The sequence below is a fragment of the Triticum aestivum genome, chromosome 5D (genome assembly GCF_018294505.1).
Source record: "Triticum aestivum cultivar Chinese Spring chromosome 5D, IWGSC CS RefSeq v2.1, whole genome shotgun sequence".
Lineage (NCBI taxonomy): Eukaryota > Viridiplantae > Streptophyta > Magnoliopsida > Poales > Poaceae > Triticum > Triticum aestivum.
The window spans coordinates 322,307,419-322,320,126 of record NC_057808.1 but is presented as its reverse complement, the minus strand read 5'-3'; the positions used below and the strand labels follow the sequence as shown (position 1 = coordinate 322,320,126).

At 47.9% G+C, this 12,708-nt stretch overlaps 1 pseudogene; it reads right to left on the bottom strand.

Moving 5' to 3' along the window:
• The window catches only part of LOC123120552 (uncharacterized), an 85,704-nt pseudogene that overhangs the window by 71,857 nt on the left and 1,139 nt on the right, over window positions 1-12,708 (bottom strand).

Sequence of the window (12,708 nt, the reverse complement as noted above, 5' to 3'; positions counted from 1 at the left end):
GTTTTGTAGCTGGGTTTGGATTCACAATCAGAGTCATCTTCACTTGATGTTTGAAAGTAAGCATCGCGTGATTTTACCTTGGCACCTCGTGCCATGAAGTAGTAGGTGGGAGCTGAGTCGTCCTTGTCATTAGCATCGGCGTTGGTGACGGGGCCATTGTCTTCAGTGTTGAAGATGGACTTGGCAACGTAGGCTGTAGCTAGAGCCAGACTTGCAATGCCAGGGTCGGACTCCTCCTCAGACTCCACCTCCGCCTCCTCAGAAGCAGACTCCTCCTCTGAATCCATCTCCTTGCCAACAAAAGCACGAGCCTTGCCAGATGAGCTCTTCTTGTGTGATGAAGACTTGGACGAAGACTTGGAAGAAAACTTTGAGGATTTCTTCTTCTTCTTGTCATCAGAATCATATTTCTTGCTCTTCTTCTTCTTCTTCTTCTCATTGTCCCACTATGGACAATCAGAGATGCAGTGTCCAGGTTTCTTGCACTTGTGACATGTTCTCTTCTTGTAGTCATGAGTGGAAGCTTCATCATTTCTTTTGCTGGATCATGAAGACTTTCTGAAGCCCTTCTTCTTAGTGAACTTCTGGAACTTCTTCACAAGCATAGCAAGCTCCTTTCCAATGTCTTCAGGATCACCAGAACTACAGTCAGATTCTTCTTCAGACGAGGAAACAGCTTTTACCTTCAAAGCACGAGTTCGGCCATAGTTGGGACCATAGATATCTCTTTTCTCAGATAGCTGGAACTCATGTGTGTTGAGCCTCTCAACTATGTCAGACGGATTGAGTGTCTTGAAGTCAGGGCGTTCTTGTATCATCAGGGCAAGGGTGTCGAACGAGCTGTCAAGTGATCTCAGCAGTGTCTTGACGATTTCATGCTTGGTGATCTCAGTGGCGCCGAGAGCACAAAGATCATTTGTGATGTCAGTGAGGCGATCAAACGTGAGCTGGACATTCTCATTGTCGTTTCTCTTGAAGCGGTTGAAGAGGTTGCGAAGAACACTAATCCTTTGATCTCTCTGGGTTGAGACGCCTTCGTTGACCTTGGAGAGCCAGTCCCAGACTAGCTTCGACGTTTCCAGAGCACTCACACGGCCATACTGTCCTTTGGTCAGATGACCACAGATGATGTTCTTGGCAGTAGAATCCAGTTGAATGAACTTCTTGACATCAGCAGGGGTGACACCTTCACCAGTCTTGGGGAGACCATTCTTGACGACATACCAGAGGTCGACATCAATGGCTTCAAGATGCATGCGCATCTTATTCTTCTAGTAGGGATATTCAGTTCCATCGAAGACGGGGCAAGCAGCGGAGACTTTGATTATCCCTGCAGTCGACATAGCTAAAACTCCAGGTGGTTAAACCGAATCACACAGAACAAGGGAGTACCTTGCTCTGATACCAATTGAAAGTGTTAGTTATCTACTAGAGGGGGGTGAATAGGCGATTTTTATGAAAGTCTTCAAAACATGAAAGTTTCGAAGACAAACAATAGAAATGAACCTATTGATATGCAGCGGAAGGTAGACTACACTAAGCAAGCCATAGTCAAGTATGCAATGAAGTGAAAGCACGAAGACTAATAGCAACTAGGTAGTAAAGATCAGGATGGAAGATAGTATGAAGCCAAACAATGATAGTGGTCACACAGTGAAGTCAAACAGGTAGTGCAAGCAGGAAATGACTTCACGAAGACAAACTGTAAGTAAAGAGAGGGAGAGGATAGAACCAGTCACTTGGTGAGGACACATGATTTGTTGGACCAGTTCCAGTTGCTGTGACAACTGTACGTCTGGTTAGGGAGGCTCAGATTCAACTCAGAAGACCACGTCTTCACCTTATTCCCCTTGAGCTAAGGACACCCAGTCCTTGCCCAATCACTCTGGTAAGTCTTCAAGGTAGACTTCCAAACCTTCACAGACTTCGTTCACTGGCGATCCACAATGACTCTTGGATGCTCAGAACACGACGCCTAACCGGCTGGAGGATTCACAGTCCTCAAGTGTAACAAGTCTTCAGGTCACGCGGACAGAAAGACTTCAGTGATGCCTAACACTCTTTGGCTCTGGGTGTTTGGGCTTTGTCCTCGCAAGGATTTCTCTCTCTCAAAAGCTTCGGAGGTGGGTTGCTCTCAAACGTCAAAAGTCGTGCACTAACTCTGAGCAGCCACCAATTTATGGTGTAGGGGGTGGGCTATTTATAGCCACTAGGCAACCCAACTTGATTTGTTCGAAATGACCTTGGGTCACTAAGGAACTGACACGTGTTCCAACGATCAGATTTCAAACACACGCGGCAGCTTGACTTGGGCTACAAGTAAAGCTGACTCATCCAACTCTGGATAAGATTTGCTCTCATTGTCTTCGCTCGAAGACATAGGATTTGGTTGAGCATCACTTCAGTCACTCTGACTTTGTTCACTGGGACCCCACTTAACAGTACGGTGGTTCCTATGACTCAACAAAGAAGAAAAGGAAACAACGAAACAACTAAGTCTTCGCGCTCCATAGTCTTCACGTGATGTCTTCTCTTGTCATAGTCTTCAATGTGAATATCTTCACATACCACCATTGTCTTCAATGTCTTCATACATTTTTAGGGGTCATCTCCGGTAGGTAAACCGAATCAATGAGGGACTACTACCTGTGTTATCCTGCAATTCTCACAAACACATTAGTCCCTCAACCAGGTTTATCGTCAATACTGCAAAACCAACTAGAGGTGGCACTAGATGCACTTACAGTTGTCATTCTGGTCGCGAACGTGTACGTACATACTGGTTGATGTAGAGGCGCGCACGTGTCGTAGTAGAGGCGCGCACGTAGCATGTACATGTACGTACAGCGGCCAGGGTGCAAGAAAGTAAATACGACCACGTACGTACATCCAGGCGGGGTCTCGAACGCCTACTCGCACGTACGTACAGCCAGGGCTCGTGTACATGGCTGGGTCGGAACGGAGAAACAACGTCGTCATCGTGTTCATGGGGAGGCAACAGAATGCGTCGTGTTCATCAGGAGGCAACGAAACGTGTGGGAGCCAACCGGCTTGGACGGAACAGCCGATGGAAACGAGACCTGGCATACCGCAGAACGGAGGAAACGGCCTTGTGTTCGACCGGCCACGTTCGAAATGGGATCCTGTTCATCGGGAGGGGTCTGGCGTACCACAAAACGGAGGAAACGGACCTCCTACGATCGAAACGGGGGTCCTGTTGATCGGGAGGGGTGTGGCGTACCGCCAAATGGAGGAAACGGACTGTGTTGGAGCGCTACGGTCGAAACGGGGGTCCTGTTCATCGGGAGGGGTGTGGCGTACCGCAAAACGGGACTCCATGGGATACTGTTCATCTCCACCGTCGACCCTCTCTAGCCTCCACGGGCTACTGTTCATCCACCGTCGACCTCCTCCAGCCTCCACCTGCGACTGTTCATCCACGGGCTCCTGTTCATCCAGCCTCCACCGCGCGCTACTCCACCGGCTACTGTTCAACCAGCCCTCTCCACGGGCTCCTGTTCAACCACCCCTCCACGAGCTACTGTTCATCTAGCCCTCCACCGTCTACTGTTCATCCTGCCCTCCACGGGGTGGTCCTGTTCATCCTGCCCTCCACGGGGTCCTGTTCATCCAGCCCCAACCGGCTCGATCGATTGGGGTCCTGTTCATCCAGAGGCAACACCACGGGGTCCTGTTCATCCACCCCACCGGGAACTGTTCATCCAAACCCCCCAACAACGCTCACTGTTCATCCAGAGGTAGCATCGATCGGCTTCAGTTAGCAGCAGTAGCGAAGGAATCGCTCGATCGGGTTCAGTTAACAGCCATCAATCGATCGCTCGGGTTCAGTAACGCGTAGCCTGCAGTGCAATCGCTTGGGTTCAGTTAGAGCCCAACGCCTCGCACCCCATGCACGTGCATGTACGAGAGAAACGCGCATCGCTCGGCCCCGACCACCCACCCTAACTGGGAACACCCCGATATTTTCCTCGCCCTCGCTTCTACCACGGTTTTTTCCGTCATGGACGGCCCAAAGAATGTCATGCAGCTGCGTCTCTGGCCCGCCCAGGACGAAAAGCCCATTTTCTGTCATGATTTTTTGTCATAGAAGTAGGACCCCACCACATCTATGATGATACCGTGTTTTGTCATAATTATTGTCATAGAAGTGTCATAAGTATGACATAATTTTTTTTCGTTCGGCCCAAAATGTCACGGATGTGTCTTTTTTTTGTAGTGGCCTTCGCAGGTTCGGACGCTTGCGTCTTAGAATCACGCTCCAATGACTCGTACTTCCTAAGGCGTCCTGGAGCTCTTGCTGGACCTCGCCGACCCGGGCTTCATGCTTCTCACACGCAGCGTCCTCCTTGGCCGCTTTGTCCTCGGCCTCGACTAACGCCTTCTTGAGGGCCGCCACCTCGGTCGTGGCCGCTAACAAAATTCATGACACTTTAGTCAGTACGAAGCATTCATCCTTCCTAAAATATACGCGCAGGTTACTGCATACCTTGCCTGTCCTCCAGCTGCTTCTTTACGAGGCCGAGCTCTTCATTGGCCCGCTCCAGGCTCTGCTTCAGGCCGGAGACCTCCGCACTATGAGCGGCAGCAGCTAGCAGCAACGCCTGCTTATTCACATAGACATATTATGTTAGACTCCTGCAAAAATTGTTTTGATCCTCTATTCGGTTTTTTCTTTCCAAACACCGAACAGAGCATCAGGGGCTACTGTCTACACTGTGATATTCTTTTTACGATTATTACCTCAAAGCCTGTTAAAAGGCTAGCGCAGGCCTCGATCAGTCCGCTTTTGGCGGACTGAACCTTTTCGATCACCGTACCCATAAGGGCACGGTGTTCATCCACCATGGAGGCGCCTCGCAGCGCTTCCAGCAGATTATCCGGTGCCTCTGGTTGGACAGAGGTCACCGGCGGAACAAGCACGCCTCCTCCTTTCGGGGAAGGCCGTTGGCTGAACTCCAGAGCCCTGTAGGTCTTCGGAATGAAATCCGGCTAGGGGCCGAATGGAACTTGGCCCCCATCACCAGTCCCTAGGGGGGCTTTTCCCCCCATGTGTCCGGCGGCCGAGGAGTCATCCTTGGGCGCCACCCTGATGATCTCCGGAACCTCCCCCCGGCCTGGGACGGTCCTTTGGGACACCACCTCGTCATCACCCTTGGGCGAGACAAAGTGAGCGGGCGGCGGTGACATGCTAGCCATCTCATTTGAGTCTAGCGAACCCTCTGTTGAGGATCGCGGGGAGCTATCACAGGCAGGACTGCAATGGCGCAATTTAAACATATTAATATTACAAAGCGGAAAGGCCAGGCATCTGATGTGCATAAGATTTGGGGTACTTACGAGGCGGCCCGAGGCTTGGTCCGGGGCATTCGCTCCGGACTGCTATCGACATCCCACGCGGAGTTATCCGCAAGGGAGCCCTACCCCCAATTGGGCGCCTTCGCCTCCAGATTTGTGGCGGCCCCCCTTTCCTTCCTCCCCCCTCAGGGGGGAACCGCTTTCTTCCTCCTCCTCACCGTCGTCTTCAGCGGCCGAAGAGTCAGTCTCATCTTCGGACGACATGTACGAAGCACCCTTTCAGTGAAGGCCACTTCTGGTCCCTTTGGCCGTCTTCTTGGCCTTCTTCTCTGGCACATCATAAGGCACCGGAATCAGCATCTTCGTCAGGAGTGGGGTTTCTTCATCTTCGGGTAGCGGAGCTGGACAGTTAATCCGCCCCACTATGTCGGTCCAGGCCTAAAAGAAATTGATAGGAAGGCTTAGACTCCTTCCTCAAAATATGCCAGCAAAGGCTATACCTTGAAAACATGAAAGAACTTAACGAATTAGCCTGGCGCTTTAAGCTAAGCCCATGATCCTCGGTCGTGGGCGGTGGTGTCTCGCCGGCCTTAAAGAGCACTTTCCAGATATCTTCGTGCGTCGTGCCGAAGAGCTCTAGCAGCGTCTGGTGCTTGGCCGGATCGAACTCCCACAAATAGCAGGTCCGGCGTTGACACGGAAGGATCCAGCGAATGAGCATAACCTGGATCACGTTGACAAGTTTGATCTTCTTAGTTATCATGTTCTGGACGCACGTCTGGAGCCTAGTCAGCTCGTTCGGAGAACCCCAAGCGAGGCCCTTCTCTTGCCAGGAGGTGAGCCGCATCGGAACTCCGGATCGGAATTCGGGGGTCGCCGTCCAGTTGGTATCGTGCGGCTCGGTGATGTAGAACCACCCTGACTGCCACCCCTTCACCGTCTCCACAAAGGAGCCTTCGAGCCAGGTGACATTGGGCATCTTGCCCACCATGGCACCTCCGCACTCTGCTTGTTGACCGCTCACCACCTTCGGTTTCACATTGAAGGTCTTCAGCCACAGGCCGAAGTGAGGTGGGATGCCGAGAAAGGCCTCGCACATGACTATAAATGCCGAGATGTTGAGGATAAAGTTGGGGGCTAGATCATGGAGGTCTAGCCCGTAGTAAAACATCAGTCCGCGGACAAACGGGTGGAGAGGGAATCCCAGCCCGCGGACGAAATGCGCGAGAAACATCACCCTCTCATGAGGCTCGGGGGTAGGGATGATCTGTCCCTTGACCGGGAGTCGCTGAACGATCTCCTTGGCCAGGTATCCGGCCTCTCGGAGTTCCTTGATATCTCTCTTCTGATGGGAGGAGGCCATCCACTTGCCTCCAGCTCCGGATCCGGACATGGTTGGAGCGCTTTCTCGGGCGGGGAAAGCTAGAGCTTGGGCGCTAGAGCTCAAGAATGGATGGGCAGAGGAAGGAGAAGGCGTAGGTGAATGAGGATGAATCCTTATCCCCTTATAAAGGCTGCAAATATCAAACGCCTCCCCACTCGCCCTAAAACTTGCCTATTCCCAAGGGCTGTGTAAACGACACGGTTGGGTTACCCACGCCCGTATTGATGAGAATCCCGCAATAAGGGGACACAATCCCTGCTTTGACAAGACGTGCCAATGACAACCGCATCTCAGAACGTGGAACAGCAGATGAAAAATGGTTCGAAATTACGACCGAATAGATATGACGTCATCAGCGGATCGGACTCGTGTAAAATTATATTCTCTCTACGGTTGTGTGTGGTGTGTGTTACAAGTCCGGACACATCGATACGTCCAAAGACTATTTTGGAGTTCGGAAGGAAGGGAACCCGCCTTGCAATGCCGAAGACAAATCTGCGCGCCGGACTCCTCGTCATTGAAGCCAGGTTCAGGGGCTACTGAGGGAGTCCTGGACTAAGGGGTCCTCGGGCGTCCGGCCTGTTAGCCATGGGCCGGACTGATGGGCCGTGGAGATACGAAGATCGAAAACTGCTCCCTGTCCGGATGGGACTCTCCTTGGCGTGGAAGGCAAGCTTGGCGACCGAATATGTAGATTCTTTTTCTTTGTAACCGACCTTGTGTAACCCTAGATCCTCCCGGTGCCTATATAAACCGGAGGACTTAGTCCGGAAAGGACAGATACTCATTACCATAGTCATACAGGCTAGACTTCTAGGGTTTAGCCATTACAATCTCGCGGTAGATCAACTCTTGTAATACTCATATTCATCAAGATCAATCAAGCAGGAAGTAGGGTATTACCTCCATAGAGAGGGCCCGAACCTGGGTAAACATCGTGTCCCTTGTCTCCTGTTACCATCGACCTTAGACGCACAGTTCGAGACCCCCTACCCGAGATCCGCCGGTTTTGACACCGACACCTGGAGCACCCAGTGGTTTGCCGGGCACCTGGAGAACCCAGTGCTTGCCCAAGGATATCCCGGAGTACCCGTGTGATTATCCTATGGAATGCCACCAAAGCTCAAAGGGATCATAAGATTATTCATGCTAGAAACTTCCGTGTGCAGCCACATGCCATTATGGGCTCTGGCATAGTTGAGTAAGTTGTGGGAAACCTTTCCATGATGGGCTATCATATGTAGGGGATTTTAGGTGTTTCGGCCTATCGATCGGTTAAGGGACCTCTTCGGACAGACTCTGTCTCGGTCATCCGCTTCTCAAACATCATGCAGTGCGAGAAATTCAACGGAGGAGATTGAGTCTTGTGGGGAAAAGTGCGCAAACCTCTGCAGAGTGTACAAACTAATCATGATTAGCCGTGTCCCCGGTTATGAACATCTTGAGTATCTGGTACTTGAATTATTGATTTGATCTCATCACTCTATTTAATGAAATTGTTGGGTTATTAATGATTTGGGATTGAGTTGGGGTTACCTTCTCAATATTTTCAACAAACTTAGTAGTTAAATAAAACATATTCCTTTGTTGTAGGAAAAATTAGCTTTATGAAAATTAAACTTAGAGCCTCCACCAGCCAAATATGCATGTAGTGATAGCCATTATTCAGCATTGCTCTACAGTGTGAAATTGCCAGTGCATTCAATGTACTGACCTACATGACTGCAACGTCTCATGTTGCAGGAATCTTACGACGAGTAAGTGATACGTTAGGGTTATGATTTCTACACTCAACTTTGCCGTTGGTGTTGATGGGAATCCACAACCTTGTTGTTACTTCCGCTATTTGGATTGAGGTAATAGTATTTACGTTGCTTTATACATGTGATTTACCTCTGTTATAAATCCTCGAGTACTGTGTGTGTCAGCATACCGATCTAGTGATGACACTTAAGCACAGAGACTTGATCCATTCGGGTCGCTACATATATGGCGGTAGATATAGATCTCGTCTTTTTATCCTTAGTAGCAATGATACATACGTGTCGGTTCCCCTTCTGTCACTGGGATCAAGCACCATAAGATCGAACCCACTACCGGTCACCTCTTCCCATTGCAAGATAAACAGATCAAGTTGGCCAAACAAAACCCAAATATCAGAGAAGAAATACGAGGCTATAAGAGATCATGCATATAAGAGATCAAAGAAACTCAAATAACTTTCATGGATATAAAAAGATATGACTGATCATAAACTCGAAGTTCATCAGATCCCAACAAACACATCGCAAAAGGCTTACATCATATGGATCTCCAAGAGACCATTGTATTGAGAAGCAAAAGAGAGAGAGGAAGCCATCTAGCTACTAACTACGGACCCAAAGGTCTACAAAGAACTACTCACGCATCATCGGAGAGGCACCAATGGAAGTGGTGAACCCCTCCGTGATGGTGTCTAGATTGGATGTGGTGGTTCTGGACTCTGCGGCGGCTGGATGAATATTTCGTCGACTCCCCTAGGGTTTGTGGATTTTTGGGGTATTTATAGAGCAAAGAGGCGGTCCGGGGGGCACCCAAGGTGGGCACAACCCACCAAGGCGCGTCTGGGCCTCCTGGCGCGCCGTGGTGGGTTGTGCCCCCCTTGGGGCACCCCCTAGGTGCAACTAGGGCCCATTACCTTCCTTCTGGCCCATAAAAAATCATCGTGGAGTTTCGTGGCATTTGGACTCCGTTTGATATTGATTTCCTGCGATGTAAAAAACATGGAAAAAACAACAACTCGCACTTGGCACTATGTCAATAGGTTAGTACCAAAAAATGATATAAAATAATTATAAAACATCCAAGATTGATAATAAAACAACATGGAACAATCAAAAATTGTAGATACATTGGAGACGTATTAGCATCCCCAAGCTTAACTCCTACCCGTCCTCGAGTAGGTAAGTGATAAAAACAGAATTTTTGATGTGGAGTGCTGTTCATAAAGTCATATCATATTCTTTTCTTCATAGCATGGACTTTTTATGTGATTCAAAGCAATAGTCTAGTTTTGACATAATAATTTAGATACTCAAGCATATCAACAAGCAACCATGTCTTTCAAAATATCAATGCTAAAACAAGTTATCCCTAGCCCATCATGCTCAAACATTGATCCATTCATGAAACACACTCGAATATTAACTACACCCAATACTTGAGCACGATCATATTGCCTCTTAGTTGGTGCTTTTATAAGAGAAGATGGAGACTCAAAATAAAAATTACATAAAGTAAAAGAAGGGCCCTTCGCAGAGGGAAGTAGGGATTTGTAGAGGTGCCAGAGCTCAAAGCAAAAAATTAGAGATAAAAACATTTTGGGAGGTGTATCCATCCCACCAACGAAAACGACGTAGAGCTAGGCGGTTCCCAAACAGAAAATAAAGGTTATTCTTTTTTCCACCATTCTTTCACTTTCCATGGCCAGCCGTATCCACGGGTGCCTTCCATACCAACACTTTCCAAGGAATTTATTATTTGACAACATAAAGTAAATATTTTTTTGCATTCTGGGACTGGGAATCCCTAAAACCTTTGCCTTACTCTCGTGCAATGACAAGTGAATAAACACTCATCTTGAGAATAACACCTCTAGCATGGAAAATATTAGCCACCCGTTACCGTTCCGCGAGCGAAACAAATACACAAAAGAGGAGTTTATTTTGAAAATTAGAGATGGCACATGCAAGTTTGCTTAGAACGGCAAAAGAATATCGCATATAGGTAGATATAGTGGACTCATGTGGCAAAACTGGTTTAAAGGATTTTGGATGCACAAGTAGATATCATACTTAGTGCAAAGTGGAGGCTAGCAAAAAGATTGAGAAGCGACCAACCAAGAAACGAATAATTTAGTAAAGCAAGCATTAAGCATAATTAACACCGAATAATGCACCACAAGTAGGATATAATTTTCACTGCATGATTATCGACTTTCGTGCATGCATAGGGAATCACAAACCTTAACACCAATATTCTTACTAAAGCACAGTTACTCATCAACATAACTCACATATCACATCATCATATATCAAAACTATTACTAAGAATCAAGTTTATTTTGTCCAATGATCTTTATGACATTTTCTTTTCTTTATCCTTCTTGGATATCTATCACTTTGGGACTAACTTTTATGTGTTGCTTTTCATAAGCTCAAACAAATATAAGTGAAGATCATGAGCATAACAAATTTTCTTTCTCTCAAAATAATTTAAGTGAAGCAAGAGAGAATTTCTTCAAAATTTTACTAACTCTCAGATAAATCTAAGTGAAGCAAGAGAGTATTTCTTCAAAAATAACAAAGCACACCGTGCTCAAAAAGATATAAGTGAAGCACTAGAGCAAGTCCTAGCTCATAAAAGATTTAAGTGAAGCACATAGAGCAATTCTAACAAGTCATGATATAATTTTGGCTCTCTCAAATAGGTGTGTCCAGCAAGGATTGATGACTCAAAACACAAAATAAAACAAGCAAAGACACATATCATACAAGACGCTCCAAGAAAAACACATATCATGTGATGAATAAAAATATAGCCTCGAGTAAAATACCGATAGTTGTTGGAAGAAAGCGGGGATGCCACTCGGGGGCATCCCCAAGCTTAGTTGGTTTTTCATTATTGGATAATAGCTTGGGATGCCAGGGCATCACCAAGCTTAGGCTCTTACATCCTTCCTTCATCCATCGTAAGATAACCCAAAACTTGAAAACTTCAATCACACAAAACTCAACAAAACTTTCGTGAGATCCATTAGTATAAGAAAGCAAACCACTACTATAAGTGTTGTGTTAAACCAATTCATATTTTATTTTTGTATTATATCTACTATATTCCAACTTTTCTATGGCAAAAACTCATCAAAGAAAACCATAGAGCCATCAAAATAAGCACACAACACAAAGAAAACAGAATCTGTCAAAACAGAACAGTCTGTAGTAATCTGACTTTGGCGAATACTTATGTAACTCAGAAAATTCTACCAAAATAGGAAGACCTGAGTAATTTTTATATTAATTTTCTGCAAAAAGAATCAGAGTAAAATCTCTTTTATGTGATTTATGAAAATTATTTTTGTGAGCGCAAAGTTTCTGTCTTTTTCAGCAAGATCAAACAACTATCACCCAAGAAGATCCTATCGGTCTTACTTGGCACAAACACTAATTAAAACATAAAAAGCACAATCATACCAGAGGGAGAGAGGGAGTGCATCTTCATACCCTTGAAGATCGGTAAGCGGAAGTGTTGCAAAGAACGCGGTTGATGGAGTCGTACTCGCGGTGATTCAAATCGCGGAAGATCCGATCCAAGCGGCAAACGGACGGCGCCTCCGCGTTCAACACACGTACAGCTCGGGGACATCTCCTCCTTCTTGATCCAGCAAGGGCAGAGGAGAAGTTGAGGGAGAACTCCGGCAGCATGACCGCGTGGTGGTGGAGCTTGTGGTTCTCCGGCAAAGCTTCGCTACGCTCAACGGAGGAGGAGTTGGAAGGGGGGAGGGATGCGCCGGGGGAAGGGTGCGGCTGCCCTCCCACCCCCACTATTTATAGGGTGAAGGGGAGAGGGGGGCGTCCCCCTAGATGCATCTAGAGGGGGGCGGCCAGGAGGGGGAGACTTGCCCCCCAAGCAGGTGGGAGGCGCCCCCACCCCCAGGGTTTCCAACCCTAGGCGCCTTGGGCCCTTTGGGGGGGGGGGCGCACCAGCCCACTAAGGGGCTGGTCCCCACCCATATTCATCTCACAAGCCCCCTCGGGGCAGGTGGCCCCACCCGGTGGACCCCAAAACCCTTTCGGTGGTCCCGGTACAATACCGATGACCCCCGAAACTCTTCCGGCGGCTGAAACTGGACTTCCCAAATATAAATCTTTACCTCCGGACCATTCCGGAACTCCTCGTGACGTCCGGGATCTCATCCGGGACTCCGAACAACCTTCGGTAACCACATACAATTTCCAGTTACAACTCTA